Here is a 15,346-nt window from a genome sequence, read left to right as displayed (position 1 = left end):
ACTGGCGACAACACTCTGATGAGACAACGAAACCTTGCCCCCAAGCTCCTCCCCTGATCCTATCCTTCGACAATGTACCTCTCTAACCTCGAGTAAGCCGCGAGTATTCGGCCCAACTCCTACTAGACATAGAATTAAGTGAATTTTGTTACAAACAAAGAACAATGAACTATCGGCTCCGTAAAGCTAACGCGATTGAGCCTACCAAATAAACGAACTAGTTAAAAAAAATATTGTCAATACTTAAAAGTATTGTTGATAGTACACTCATGTGTCATGTGTCATGTGTCTCACACTTAATTGAGCACTTATTGTAAAACAGATCCATTTCATGCTGCAAACCATGCATGCATCAACACTATAGGTTCGAATTGTGACACACTTGGAGCCTAATGTACCTCACACAGACTCAAATTGTGATAAAGGCTGACTAAAAGTAAATTGGCATGTACAAAAAGACCTGTAATCCGTGATTCAATACACACTTCACCTAGCTCGGTAAAATCTCCAACAGCCGATTGCCTCGGCATTTACTTTTGCTGATATCTCTTCAAAATATCTGTTTGTTGGCTGATATCTCAGCAAAATATTTTTTGTGAGCTGAGTCTCGGCAGAACTGCTCGGCTTTTGGAATCTCGGCGAAAAAATTTAAGTGTGTAAGTATAAAAGTCCATTAATGGTAGCTTTACAGTACATTCATTAAAACTTCAAAGTTACAGCATTAGTTGGTTACATTTCTCCTGTTCGAAATAAATCTCGAACCTTCCTCTTGATTGCGCCCGCACAGTGGAAACGGACGCATTTCTTCCATTTTGCTCACTTTTGCTGGATGTCCTTGACTGCCACGCCGCTTCGTCGAAGTTGCTGCTTTGAAACTGCCCAGTATTTTTCGATTGGTCGAAATTCCGGGCAATTCGGAGGATTCATTAGCTTGGGGACAACATCGATCTTGTTTGCAGCATACCAATCCAGAACCACCTTGGAGTAGTGGCAGCTGGCCAAATCAGACCAAAAGATGACTTTGCCCCTATACTGGCGGATGAACGGCATTACACGCTTTTTCAGGCATTCTTCGAATGTGACGAATGGTTCCGTTTTCAGGCCACAATTGCATATCGTGGCCTTCTTCGCGAACTTGAATCTTCCCGGCACATCCCCACGTCCAGTCGCGATGTAAAACTTTTGACCGGGAAGCTGCTTAAAATCGTGTTTGACGTATGTTTCGTCATCGATCAAAGTGCAGCCCTTATGTTTCGTCAAAACACGGTCGTACAAGAGCCTTGCACGCTTTTTGGCCACGGAATTCTGCTTCATGTGCCGGTTCGGATGTATACTGGCTTTGTACGACTTGTATCCTTCCCAGACAAGGATGTTCCGCACCGTTTGAAATTTGGCGTTGTACCTTCTGGCCACATCTCGGATCAATAGACCGGGGTTGGCTTTAACGCACCTCAACACCTTGCTGCGCAGCTGACGATCCCTGTTCTTTCGTAGGTCCGCTGATTCCGTTTAGCAATCAGGGTTTCCTTGTAGATTTTGAGCACTCGACAAACTGTTGTTTTTGGCATCTTCAGCACTTTAGCCAGCTTGGAGCCGGACCACTCCGGATTTTCCAGGTGTTTGTGCACAATATTTTTCGTTCTTTCGAGTTCCATTTGACGTTATTTCTGAACGCTGATCGACTACTTTGATCAAACTTGCACCAGTTGTTTTCTATAGAAGTGTAAACAACACTAAAGGCGTGCTAGCGGCGCGCGAGGGGCGTACCAATTTACTTTTAGTCAGCCTTTACCATCGACAAACCGACATGAAACTTAAACTTAACTCATGATCGAGAATCCATAACGGCCGATTCAAATGTGCAGCGATCCCATCTGTCAAAACCATAGAAATCTTTTATCTAGATAAAAATGATTTGTGTGAAATAGATTAGACACGAACCAATTCATAAATTTTGTACGCGTGTTCGCAGCTAGGATAAATATTTACCACGAACGGCAGAAGTCATTTTTGTGCTTTGATCAGAAATTTCTTTGTAATTCGTATGATCAATCATGTCGGTTTGTCGGTGGTGTTACCAGTTAAGATCAGGGAATCAAAATGAACGATTCAGATAAAGATAATGGAATTCTCATTTTGGTTACACTCATGATAAGTACAAATACATAAATCACAAGGGACAGTTCTGGAAACGATAATGCGATTATCATTTGTGTAACAGATCATGATCATATGAAATAGCGATAATCTCAGATCATCATCATCAGCTCTTGTCACTCAGTGTTCACTCGGCTGTCGACAAAAGCAGGCCACTCTCGATGTGTGCTACGCGATCGTCTGTTTTCTCTACAGCAACCATTGTGTGGTCCTCCTCATTGTTCTTCATCAGCAGTTCTTTCGGTCGATGCGTCGTCGACTTTGGAAAGCAACCGTTTCGTGATGAGTGTGTGAGTGCTGACCACGTTTTGTGTCCATTGCTGCAATGGACGCGCTCTGACCCTCGTTGGCATACAACATTTTGCCATACAATGAAACTACTGGAAGCGGCTCCAGTTCTGATGGAGGAGGCTTTTTGGATAGCGGAAGATAAAGTGTTTATTGTGTTGTACCTTTTGACTATAGTTTTAAGATGTATTGTATAGTGACCAAGAATCCTCGGCTCTGTAAAGTTAATTCGGTTGAGCCTTATCAAATAAATTAATAAACAAAAAAAAAAAAAAAAAAAAGCTCTTGTCACTGAAAATTCCTAATTTAAGACAAGGCTAATCAAATACCCTATAATATGTGAATTTTCGGAATGAGGATGACGTATAGAGATCGAAAATCGATGTTATCGCCATTATGAAATCCAAGATGGTGGCCATCGATTTAAGAAAAACTGTCGAAAATTGATGGCCACCATTTGGAAATCTTGCATTGTGGGTATTTTCGGCACAGGGATAGCTTGCAGATGTAGAAAATTAATATCTGCCGCTATTTGGGAATCCAAGATGGTGGCTGTTGATTTTAGAAACAACTTTTCCCTACAATGTGGTTATTTTTTAAACCGGGATGACGTGTGGATGTCTAAATTTGATGTCAGCGGCTATGTTGACTAGTGTATTTGTCAGTTCTATTTAAAACCAAAGGCCGCCAAATTGGATTCCAAAATGGCGGTTAACATCGATTTTCAACATCTACACATTATTCCAGTTCCAGAAATACCCATATTGGAAGGATATTTGACAGTTTTTTTTTCCGAAACCAACGGCCGAGATGATGGATTTCAAAATGGCGACCTACATTGATTTTCAAAATATATGTGTCATCCCGATTCCAAAAATATCCGTATTGTAGGGTATTTGACCTCTAGAACAACTTTTCCGAAGACAGCAAGTTCCTAGATTTTGAGATACATTACAAAGTGATTGTTATCATATCAGAAGATTGTCGTTTTTGTTGCTGATCATGATGTGTAACACAAATGATAATCCATGATCTTACTGTACACTGATCATGATTTCGTTAACTAGTATTTTTATCGTCGGTAAGCATCGGAATATAGCATTTTCTTGATTCCCTGGTTAAGATATTATGGTGATGCGAAGACGGACCCCAAAATCGATCCAATTTCGTGTTGTGAAATCGTACCTATGTTTTACTAAACCAGTATGATTAAAAATCGAATCATTCTATGGTAGAGTGAGGTGAAAATTTAGGCCTATTTTCTTCAAAAACTAGGCGTAACATTTGATAGCGGCTAAAAGCTTTTGTAAACAAAAGTTTTAAGGCCCCTTACACGCGAACCGAAGAACGCTCACGTAAACAAACAACATCATCTGCTGGGGGATATTTTCCCTTTTCCGATAATTGTATTGGTTTGCGTGAGCGTACTTCGGTTCGCATGTAAAGGGCCTTACAACATTTGTTTACAAAAGGTTTTGTGCCGTTATCAAATGTTACGTCTGAGTTTAATATTGCCAATGTTTTTCATCACAAATGGGTTCATTTTGCTAACGAATGTACGAACGAAATCAATCTATCGAAGAGTCACAATTCCGGAGTGATTTGAGATTTGGGCGTAATTGATTTTGTAAACAAACACTTCAATCCCCGATTTGTCGCAAATAAAAGTTCAGCCTAGAAAACTAATAACACGATCAGGTAACGGAATGATATCTCTATCATTTGGTATACTTTATTCGCGAGATTGAGCTATCATTTACGAGAAATCGGTGATTGACGTGTTTGTTTCCAAAAACAATTACGCCCAAATCTCGAAGTTCTCCGGAATTGAGCTTCACGCGAAATGCAGTTTGGCACCGCTTGCTTTGCACATGTTGAACAATATTCTACTCTATCGACTTCTACTTTACCGACTCCAAAAATTTAATCTACAAATATATACACAAAGCTGCCAGAGCTTACCCATGCCTCTTTTTTTAATGGGACTGATATGAAAGTTGATCCTGGACTGTTGGGGATATGCTGCTGCCGTTGGATTCATTCGATCTCACTGGGCCACGGTTGTTCTCATATATGGTCGATAAGTATGAAGTCACAACTCATGTTTTCGATGTTTACCTTGTAGAACGAGCAATTTACATCGCATTGAAATGCAAAACACTTCAAATCCATCTGATTTGAACAGTAGTGTGATTTAATGTTCACTTATTCGCTTATTGATAGAGAAAGATTACCAACATTTCAAAGTTTCAAACACTAGAAATCAACGTGTAGAACACATTGATCCATGGTGAAATACACTTAAAATAAATGTGATTGCGCATATGCAAAATCAAATCTTTAAACACTTCGATATAACGTGCGAACATTTTTGAGTGTATTGGTGGTGTAAAGTACACACCATACGACAGAAGTTTCATCAATATTTTCATGTCAATATTTTCAAAAATATTTTACGGGGTCGCTCCTGAGTAAAACTATTGTAACTGATGGAATATTCCGAGTCAAATCACAGCCACCAGGGCGATTGATAAAGTTGGTTGCTGTAGCCAAAAGCAATCACCACACGGACAAAAATAATGTTAACACTCAAAAGTATTGATGCAAACATTGACTACGAATATATTGATGAGCATATTTACGCAAAATCAAAAAAAGTTTAATATCATGTTTCAATATTTCCCCTCATTTTCCCCTTCTGTTTGACTACAGCAGCAGATGGGGCCTGTTCTTTGACATATGTTGTCAAGGTGGTTGTAATTTGACTCAGACAGAATGACTCTGTATTGATGAACCCCCGAACATATTGTTGAACATACTACTACTCATTGTAACGAAAAGTCCATCTTTTTCCTGACCAGCTAGGAGAAGATCGACTTCTTGAAGCACATCGAGAAGGACGGCGAGGAGGGCATTCCGTCGGTGAAGCCGTTGGTTGGGGATAAGAACGACAAAGACTATTTTGAAAAGCTGCTGGAGGCGATCATGGGATCCAAGCATGGCAAAACGTTGGGCGTCTTCTCCAGCTTACAGGGTTAATTCTGTAAATCGTGGCGAACCTTCGTCAATGACATGAGCTTTTACAACGGTTGGCATCAGCGTCTCAATCGGGTACATCATGTGCTCCAAGGAAGACTCGGAGGTTATCACCATCATGGAGATTATCGATGCTGATAAAAAAGTAAAACATGCCAAACAGTCGAGGATGTCGAGCAGGAGCTGACGGACAAAAGGTACGTCTCCGGTGTGGATACCTACTAGTTGGACCTGTGCTACCTACCCGACGATTATCCAGTCAGCTATTACAGCTTGAAGTTCAGTGCATTCATCGACAAGAACTATCTGCACTTTGAATCGATCATCTGTGCTCTGGGTGCGCGTTACAAGTCCTACTGCACCAGTGTCGTCCGAATGTAGCTGGTCATTCCGACGGAAACGATTCAGAAGCACTACACCTTTCTGCTCAACCTGGAAGAGGAACTGCTGATGATGATGATTCCGGGCAAGAAGCTCTTGGAGGTTTTCGACATCGGAATGGATTATGCCAAGAAGGAGGTTCCCAAGCTAAGACGTTGTGTTTTGCCATTGGGTTGGAGTTCCGGGAGAATCCGATCGTAGTACCTCAACTAGTGAAATTCGGTTTAAAAATTCTAAGTTTATAAGGTTGAGTGGAAGCAATAAAATTTCCGTGTAATTGTTCTAGTCTAGTCTAGTCTAGTCTACACATACACAGCCAGTACTTGAAAGAATCCTGGAAAATGATACATCTATCATTTTTCTTGTCATTATTAATGCCTGCTGCACATCAAGGATGTGAAACAAACAATAAAGCGGCCAGGCCTACTGTGTAGCGTTTAGTTAATTTTTGTGGAAGTGAATGTTTACCATGTCTACTTAATACGTATAGACAGTGGTTAACATTTAATCCACAGGTAATCAAAGAGCGGGGACATACCGTACCAACCGCTCCGTATGCAGGATTTGAAAATAGGCTATATAAATCGTTGGGAGTGACAGAGCTAAGAAAGTTTGTACACTCCTTGGTTGTCCGATCTTCTGGGATGGAACACAGGTATTTACCCCTTGTGTTCGAGCGTACAGTCCTCCCTCCGTACAAGCGTGGACGGCACCGCCAACCCACTGCCATCCCTCAATCGATCCAGCCGACCTCAGTCGAAGGACAACAGAGAGCGGTGTGCGGACGTAACCTATACGGAGGGAATGCTGTATTCGCCTAGGTTATAGCGCCCTTGCTCGCTTTCTGAAAAGAGAAGAAGGGAAGGGAAGGAGAGGAAAAGGACTTGGGAAAAGGAAATGCGGAATTTCTTTCCTCATTAGTATTTGTATCGTCAACTTTTATGAAAACTATATAAATCATTTTTCCTTGGTCAGAGGTATTATTACGACATTTGAATAAGATTGTCTTATCATTTGTTATTCAAAATTTAATGTTATAATGATCAACATAGCTTTGGATTATCCAATATAAATCGGTAACACTGTCCTGCAACCGATGATTCTTCTAATCCGAAAACTAAAAGTTACGAAAAAGCACTTAGGCCTTCATTAAGTTCCACTTTCACGCGACGTTCAATGTTTCGCGGTTTGCTCTTTACGCATTGTTCAGGCTATCATAACAAGCTATGACCGGCGTGACGATTGCTTAAGCCCTGGTTGAACAAGTAAGTTATTAAAATGAAATCACGTTCCCGAAAGCAGTCAACAACGTATCTTAAACCGGATCAAGCGTGCGCCCTATTTTTCTAAACATTCCGACGCGTTCCGCCCAATATCTATCAATTACGTTTTTCTACAATAGTAGCCTGGGATAAATCCTAATTCGACCGACACGTGTTTGTTGAAAAATTATATTCAGCCTAATATCAGTAGTCAGTAGTAATAAGGAAACCTGTTACTATATTACCACATATGTATCCTTCTTTCATGAATTTGTTTTACGAACATGATCTAACACAACCTTTTTTTATGACAAAACTATATTCTGATAAAATTGGATCATTGCCTAGACCAACTATTGAAACTAAAGAACAAAACAATTGGCCACGTGTCTGGAATAATATTAACTTAAAGAACCTGAACTCAAATGAAAAATCTATTCTTTATTTACTTTATAATAGGAAAATTGATCACAGAGCTCATTTGTATAGCATAGGTATTGCTGAAAATCCTAATTGCTTATCATGCGGATTCCTCGAAGATCTTGAGCATATATTTTGTAAACGTTTTTCGGTCAATCAGTCATGGAACTATTTTATTAGACATTTACTAAACAGATTTGATCCTCATTTAATGCGCTTCTTAACCTTTTCCAGTTTGATAGCTCCAACCTTAGAAGAGTTTAGCAGGGATGACAAAATTATGATTCTAAGAAAATTTGTTCAGTTTAGTCAATATATTTTGGAAACAGAACGACATATGATCTCCTTGCCTAGCTTCAAATTCTTCTTAGAAATAAATGCCTGTAATTAGTTTAGAATAGCTTAGCTTGTAAGACATGTTTATATGTTAGGAAGACAGAATAAAGATTTTATAAAAAAAAAACAGACTAATTTTGACACATTTGACTGATGCAATTTTTCATTTGTTCATTTATTGTATGTACTGTATGTATCTACAATCACACTCCTGTCTGGCAGTGGTCTGGCAGCGGTATTATGTATAAAATCTACCTGTAACAATTTTTTTATGACTGCAAAAAGTTTGAACTCTGGAGTTCGAAGGTGATAGTTTTACAGTATACCCATTAGCCCATTTCAAGATCGCATGCTTCCGAAGATTTTGCTTACAATAAGCCCCGCTCCGGTACAGTATCGATGCTGATAATGTACTGAAACTTTCTATAAAACAGTAGCGCAAAATTTGATTGACGCGTATTTAATGATTTAAAAAAAATATTTACGATAGAATTACCACAAAAATTAAGGAACGAGCTCACCAAATTAGTATCCAGAAAAGAATGGCACGGCTTAACAGGGTTTAACCACAGACAAACAGACGTAACTCTTTGAAAAACTTGTTCTTGAAAACATAGTATCTAAAAATATATAACCTCAGTAACGACATCTCTCTGGCTTCTCGCGGAAAACAAGCTTGCTTGCTAAGTCGTAAACAATATTGCATAAAAGTTCTATAGAATATATAGAAACGTCAAATTGATCCGATGCCAGCGCTGCGGCGAGTAGTTCGCGGAACTGATAATATTCAAATAAATCGTTAAATGCATGAACGAAGATACACAATGAAGAGTTACGTCTGTTTGTCTGTGGTTTAACCAATGGGAATCTTTTCTTTCCATGCTGATTTCAGGGTCTAAATCACTACTGTGCTTTGTCGGGGAGGATTTGGGACAAAGCTGCTCTGTTACCCATGCTCCGGCACCGCTCGTCAAAAACTGCAGACATCTTTCACCTCTACTGTTGACGCTTGCAATCGATCCTGAGAAACGCTTCCAAGACCACACCGAAACCGTCTTCTACAACTTTCACAAAGGAGACTTCGAGCGAATGAATAACTTTCTCGCTAATGTGGATTGGAATGCGACACTAGACTCCGGGGATGCGAATCTGGCTGCCTCGACCATGTGTGGTATCATATTCTACGCTATCGATCAGTTTGTGCCTAAAAAACTACGGTGTAAACCTGCCAAACCCGCCTGGTCGAACTCTGATCTTAAGCATCTGAAAAAGGTGAAAAGGGCTGCACTGAGGAAACACAGTAAATATCACACAGATTCTACGAAGGCTAATTACGTCCGCGCCAACAACGAGTTCAGAGATCTCAATGCAAGCTTGTACAACGCACATCAGTCTCACTTGCAGAGTCGTCTCAAAGCTAATCCTAAGGAATTCTGGCGATATGTGAACGAGCAACGGAAAGAAACGGGATTGCCGTCCAATATGACTGATGGCGTTACTGATGCCAACTCCGTCGCAGATATCGCCAATATGTTTCGCACACAATTCAGCAGCGTTTTTTCAGACGAAGTTCTTGATGCTCAGGAAATTGCTGCTGCCACGAGTAATGTCCCTCGTACGTCGGTGTTTGGTTCTCCATTCACCATCCACAGCGACATGGTGATTTCAGCCGGGAAACAGATGAAAACATCAACAGGATCTGGTCCAGATGGCATTCCCTCATTAGTACTGAAACGTTGCTTATACACTCTCTCAGAGCCCTTAGCTAAGGTCTTCAACTTGTCAATGATCTCCGGAGTTTTTCCAGAATGTTGGAAGGATTCGTTTGTTTTCCCTGTTCACGAAAAAGGATGCAAGCAGACTGTCGCCAATTACCGCGGAATAGCTGCATTGAGTGCTATCTCCAAACTATTCGAGCTAATTGTCCTGGAAAAGTTGGTTCAAGACTGCTCGTACAGTATTTCTCAGGATCAACACGGCTTCATGCCTAAGCGCTCGACGACGACTAATCTAACTGTTTTTACATCGTTCATTATTCGTGAGATTGAACGAGGCCATCAAGTTGACGCTATATACACCGACCTCTCTGCAGCTTTCGATAGAGTGAACCATGAAATTACCATCTCTAAATATGACAAAATGGGTGATCATGGGAGTCTACTTACCTGGCTTCGCTCCTATCTGACTGGCAGATCTATGTCTGTTAAGATCGGTGACTACGCTTCTCCACCCTTCATTGTTACATCTGGTGTTCCTCAAGGCAGCCACCTGGGGCCATTGCTTTTCCTGTTGTATATGAACGACGTGAACTTGATCCTCAAATGCCTTAAACTCTCGTACGCCGACGACATGAAGCTCTACTACGTAATAAAAGGGCCTCAAGACGCTCATTTCCTCCACGAAGAACTTGAAGTCTTTGATGATTGGTGCCAGATAAACAGGATGTCTTTAAATGTGTCCAAGTGCTCGGTCATCTCCTTTGGCCGTAAACGGGCGATGCATTTCCACGATTACACCTTAAGAGGAATAAGCTTGAAACGCGAATCGACTGTCAAGGACTTGGGAGTCATGCTCGATTGCAAATTAACGTTCAAGGATCACATTGCTTATGTTGTATCTAAAGCTTCATCGCAGCTAGGATTTTTATTCCGTTTCGCCAAAAGCTTCAAGGACGTGTATTGCCTGAAGGCTTTATACTTTTCCTTGGTTCGACCTATACTGGAATACTCTGCCGTTGTTTGGTCGCCATTCTATCAGAATGCCATGCATAGAATTGAAGCTGTTCAGCGAAAATTTATTCGCTTTGCGTTGCGACACCTTCGTTGGCGCGACCCGCGTAACTTGCCGAGCTATGAAATTCGCTGTAACCTCATCGACCTGGAGCTCTTGGAAGGAAGGCGTAATGTGGCGAAGGCTTGTTTCGTTGCGGATCTTCTGCAAGGGTACGTCGACTGCTCCACACTTCTCAGTCTTCTTGACATCAACACTCAACGACGGGACCTCCGGCTGCATGCGTTCTTCAACAACCGGCGTTCGAGGACCAACTATGGCGTACACGAACCAATGTTGAGTATGTGCCGCGTTTTCAATAGTTGTTATTATGTGTTCGATTTTAATGTGTCCCGCGAGAAAAATAAGCGTAGCTTTAAGAGATGTTTGCGTTAATTTTGTGTTTGAAGCAGTTTTGATGTTTAGATATAGAAAATTGTCATTAGGGTAACTATTTTATCTGTTGACAAGTAGAAATAAATAAATAAATCCAAAATGGCAGCATCCGATTTCAGAAAAAGTAGGAAACACTGACACCAACCCATCAAGTATTTTTGAAGTCGTGGTGACGTCTAGATGGTGGTTTCCAGTTTTAAAAAAAGGTAAATACTGTGAAATACCCGTTAAAAAAGGTATTGTTTAAATCGGGATGACGTCTAGAAGCTGAAAATCGATATCCGACGCCATTTTTAAATCGTTATCTTATAAATCCAAATACCCATCAATATTTTTTTAATCGGGGTCACGTCTAGAGGCAAGAAATTGATATCCGACGACATTTTTAAATCCAAGATGGCGGATTCCGATTCCAGAAAAAGTGGGAAATACTGATGTCGAACCAACAATATGGGTACTTTTGGATTCGAAGTGAAGCCTAGAGATCGAAAACTTATGTACGATGCCATTTTGAAATCCAAAATAGCGGTTTCCAGTTTTCAAAAGTGGGAAATACTGTCAAATACCCATCCATATAAGTATTTTTGGAATCGGGATGACATCTAGAGAATGAAAATGAATATCCGACGCCATTTTGAAATCCAAGATTTCAGGAAAAAAGGGAAATACTGTCAATATTCTATATCGATTTTAGGCATCTACGCGTCGTCCCCGTTCCGAAAATACCCATATCTTAGGGTATTTGATACTTTTTCTGAGCCCGATGACCGCCATCTTGGACGGCAACCGATATTGTGCGGATACAACATTCATAATTGTGCTAATTTAAAGGCCACCACTGTAGCTTAATCTAATATTAATTCATTGAGATGTACCTCCAAACAGGATTGCTTCCATTGGCATCGCTATGAAAAATGTTTTCCGGAATTATTAAATCATTAGATAATCATAAGCAGCGATTTTATTTTAAACGATGGAGACGCTTGGTCACTGTTCAAAGCTTGGGAAAAAAGTCAGAGAACACTAGAACCTCTTTGGACAGAATACTGAATTCTAAACTAAATCGAGGCTTGCTTCGTAAGAAACATCGAAAATGACAACCTCTGTGAGATATTACTATAATCCTCATCATTATAATGAATGGAACCATTTAACCCAAACATGAAAACAGATGCCTGTTTGGTTACCACAACGGTGAATATTGTGGAGTGAGAACAAGCTTATTTTGTTTAGGTAATGCTTCGAATTAAATATCCCCAGGATCTGGTTTCGCATTGGCAACGAATCTCATCGCTGCGGTAAATATTTAGGTGTAATAATGCACGACAAGACAAACATTGCGAGTGCAAAGAGGATCACAAACACACACACACAGAGAAATTTTCGCGAATGTTTGAGTTAACCATTAGCGGAGGTGGTTCACGTGAACGAATCGAGCATCCCGGGAGGGAGGGATGGTGACAGGGTAAATAAAAAAAAAGCCTGTCGGTACGTATCGACGATTCCATACGTGCACACATACACAAACACACCGACAGAACACGCATGGAGTGTGGTTCTTTTCGCTATTTTTTTCCCTAGCAATCGAAGTCGGCGGAGGATTCTAAAAATAACCTTTTTGTTTTATTTCTGCTTCAATGTTTACACAAAACGTGCACGTCCAGGCTGCCTGCCTGCTTGGATCGTGGATATGGAAACGCTTCTTGTTCGGTGGAAAACAAGTGAGATCCGAGAAAATCCTCCCGGTCAGGGACGGTTGCGTATTAAGTCAAATTAACGAATGGTCAGCTATTCTTCTTGTTCTCTCCATCTATGCTCATAGGGGCGATTCAAACATGGCATCCACAAGTTTGTCGATTCTTTTTAGAAGCCCCCACCGCCTCCCTGTCACGCTTTTGCCCATACCCGTTACACGTATAGTTACTATATTCATAGTGTGGCGGAGAAAATGACGGGAGCCAATTTGACCTGTCATTTGCGGGGAACAATCAAGCATTACTGTTTCTTTTTGGAAGTATTGAAATCGTGACGAAAATCAAATCGAATAAAAATGAAATCATTATAGGTGATAACCGATCAATGCGGTCCTGAATGAAATTTTCGACGCGGTTGGTGAGTAAACGGCAAACAATATATTTTTTTGATAATTCAAGCTGAACATTGCATTAGGTTCTAACTAACATTGACACATTCACTTCGTTGACTTTCTCTTTGTATCCTTACGGCCATGTAAAGGCATTCCCAGATATTTTCAGAAATCGATAAAAGAAGCTTCTATCTAGATGCATGGTACGACAAACACAACAAGAAACGGTTGCGTGCTCAAGTTATTAACGATTGTATGCTCAAGTTATCAAGGATTTTGAACGTACCTCATAGCTTCCCGGAAAACCCGTGTCCCGCTGGATACGATTTCAGAAATGACTGCGTGAATCGACCAGATTTTCACGGAAATGTAATGTACCAAATGCGTACTTAACGAATGTGTAATTTATTTTTAACGTACCTCTCATTTTCACTTAATTACTTATACTAAACTTTTGAAACCGTTTCATATATGGGTCATTCCAGCTCAAATGGGTACATAATTTAAAAAAGTTGTGGTCGATGTCACCGATTTGAGCCAAACTTGGCAAAATGCTTATTTTGACATTCTGAACAAACGCCTTTTTTTATTTTACTCTAAAGTGCCTAGATCCTATTGGGCTGCAAGCCTGGATTTAAAAAAAATCAACTTTCAGAAGAGATTACTTCACAACCAAATAAGCTATTCGTGATCTTAGAGTGTCAATTTGAAGGTTTTTAAATGTAAATTTACAAAGCGGAAGGTATCCAAATTGCCAAAAATGGCCTAATTTCACCATGGACGTGATTTTTTATTTCTTCATCTGGTCATATCTCAAAAACTATTTGTCCGAATCATTTGCCCTTGAAAACAAATCAAGTAGAAGAGTGTTGCAAAGGTGGTGACAATTTGAGCCCTAAATATTAAGAAACAAAAAATCCCGCCCATGGTGAAAATAGGCAATTTTTTGACAATTTGGATATCTGCCTGTTTACTGATCGACTATAGCAAAAACAAAATGTGGATACACCTAGTATCTACATTTAAAAACCTTCAAATTGACGTTCTAAGATCACGAATAGCTTATTTGGTTGTGGAGTAATCTCTTCTGAAATTTGAAACTTTTAAAAATCCCGAAAATCCAGGGAGGGATCTAGGACCCTCAGAGCAAAATCAAAAAAGGCGTTTGTTTAGAATACCAAAATAAGTGTGTTGTGACCGCACCTGGCGCGTTCCGACAGAGATTTTCTTTCCGTGCAATTTCGTAGACGTTTAGCAATCTCTATTGGTAGACCGTAGCGATGACGACGACGACGACGACGACGACGACCATTAGCAGTACCAACGATGGTAAGTTTTTTTTTTTTTTTCCTTTGGTTTGTTTTTTCCGTCGATCTTGTTTTCCGTGCTGAGCACCAATGCTACCGACGTGCCAGGAAGGCAGCTCCCACACCTAGACCCTACCTATCGACCCATCAACTCATGAACCGGGGACCAACGGCTTTACTTCCCATCCGAAGGAAGGCGTGATCAGAGATGTTATGCCTCAGAACATCCCGGCGGCGCCGACTGGGATTGAACCCAGGCCTGCTGGGGTGAGAGGTAATCACGTACGATGGTAAGTATCACACTTCATTTTTTACGATAGCAAGGACACAGGTAAGTTCTTCCGGACACAGGTTATAGGTAAGATAATTGTTCACTTTTACACAGAATATACACACATTTATTTCTCTACTAAAGATCTACAATTTTTTTTATACACTACGCTACATTTCCTTTATTAGTTGAATTGATCGATCCGTTTGCTATGGAAGTTGAACTTGAAGTGAAGTATAATTTTACTCTCATTACAGTTATTCTAGACACTCACCAACATAAAGCATGAACACACTGTAACATAAAAACAACGACTCACATCTCGTATTCGAACTTATTCTAACTTATTAAGGTTCTCTTGTACCTGTTTTCTCTATCATTCCATCTCAAATTGTTGTCAACATAGCCGGTCACCTAAATTTTGCAAATTTAAATAACAAAGCTTTCTAACTTACACTACAAAAAAAACATTTAAATTAACTTAAAACATAATTATCTTCTTCAGTTTCAGCTTCAGTTTGTTCTCCTTGTTGATTTAAGCTTTCATCGAATGGCAACGGATAAACTCTCGATATGGATCGGGTGTACGTTCCTGCTGCTGTTTTCACCGTTACCACACGAACCAGCCCATCTTCTC

Source organism: Ochlerotatus camptorhynchus, unplaced genomic scaffold, assembly GCF_037179485.1.
Source record: "Ochlerotatus camptorhynchus isolate MF236.1 unplaced genomic scaffold, CSIRO-AGI_Acam_v1.1 ptg000094l, whole genome shotgun sequence".
NCBI classification, from domain to species: Eukaryota; Metazoa; Arthropoda; class Insecta; order Diptera; family Culicidae; genus Ochlerotatus; species Ochlerotatus camptorhynchus.
This window is presented reverse-complemented; position numbering follows the sequence as displayed.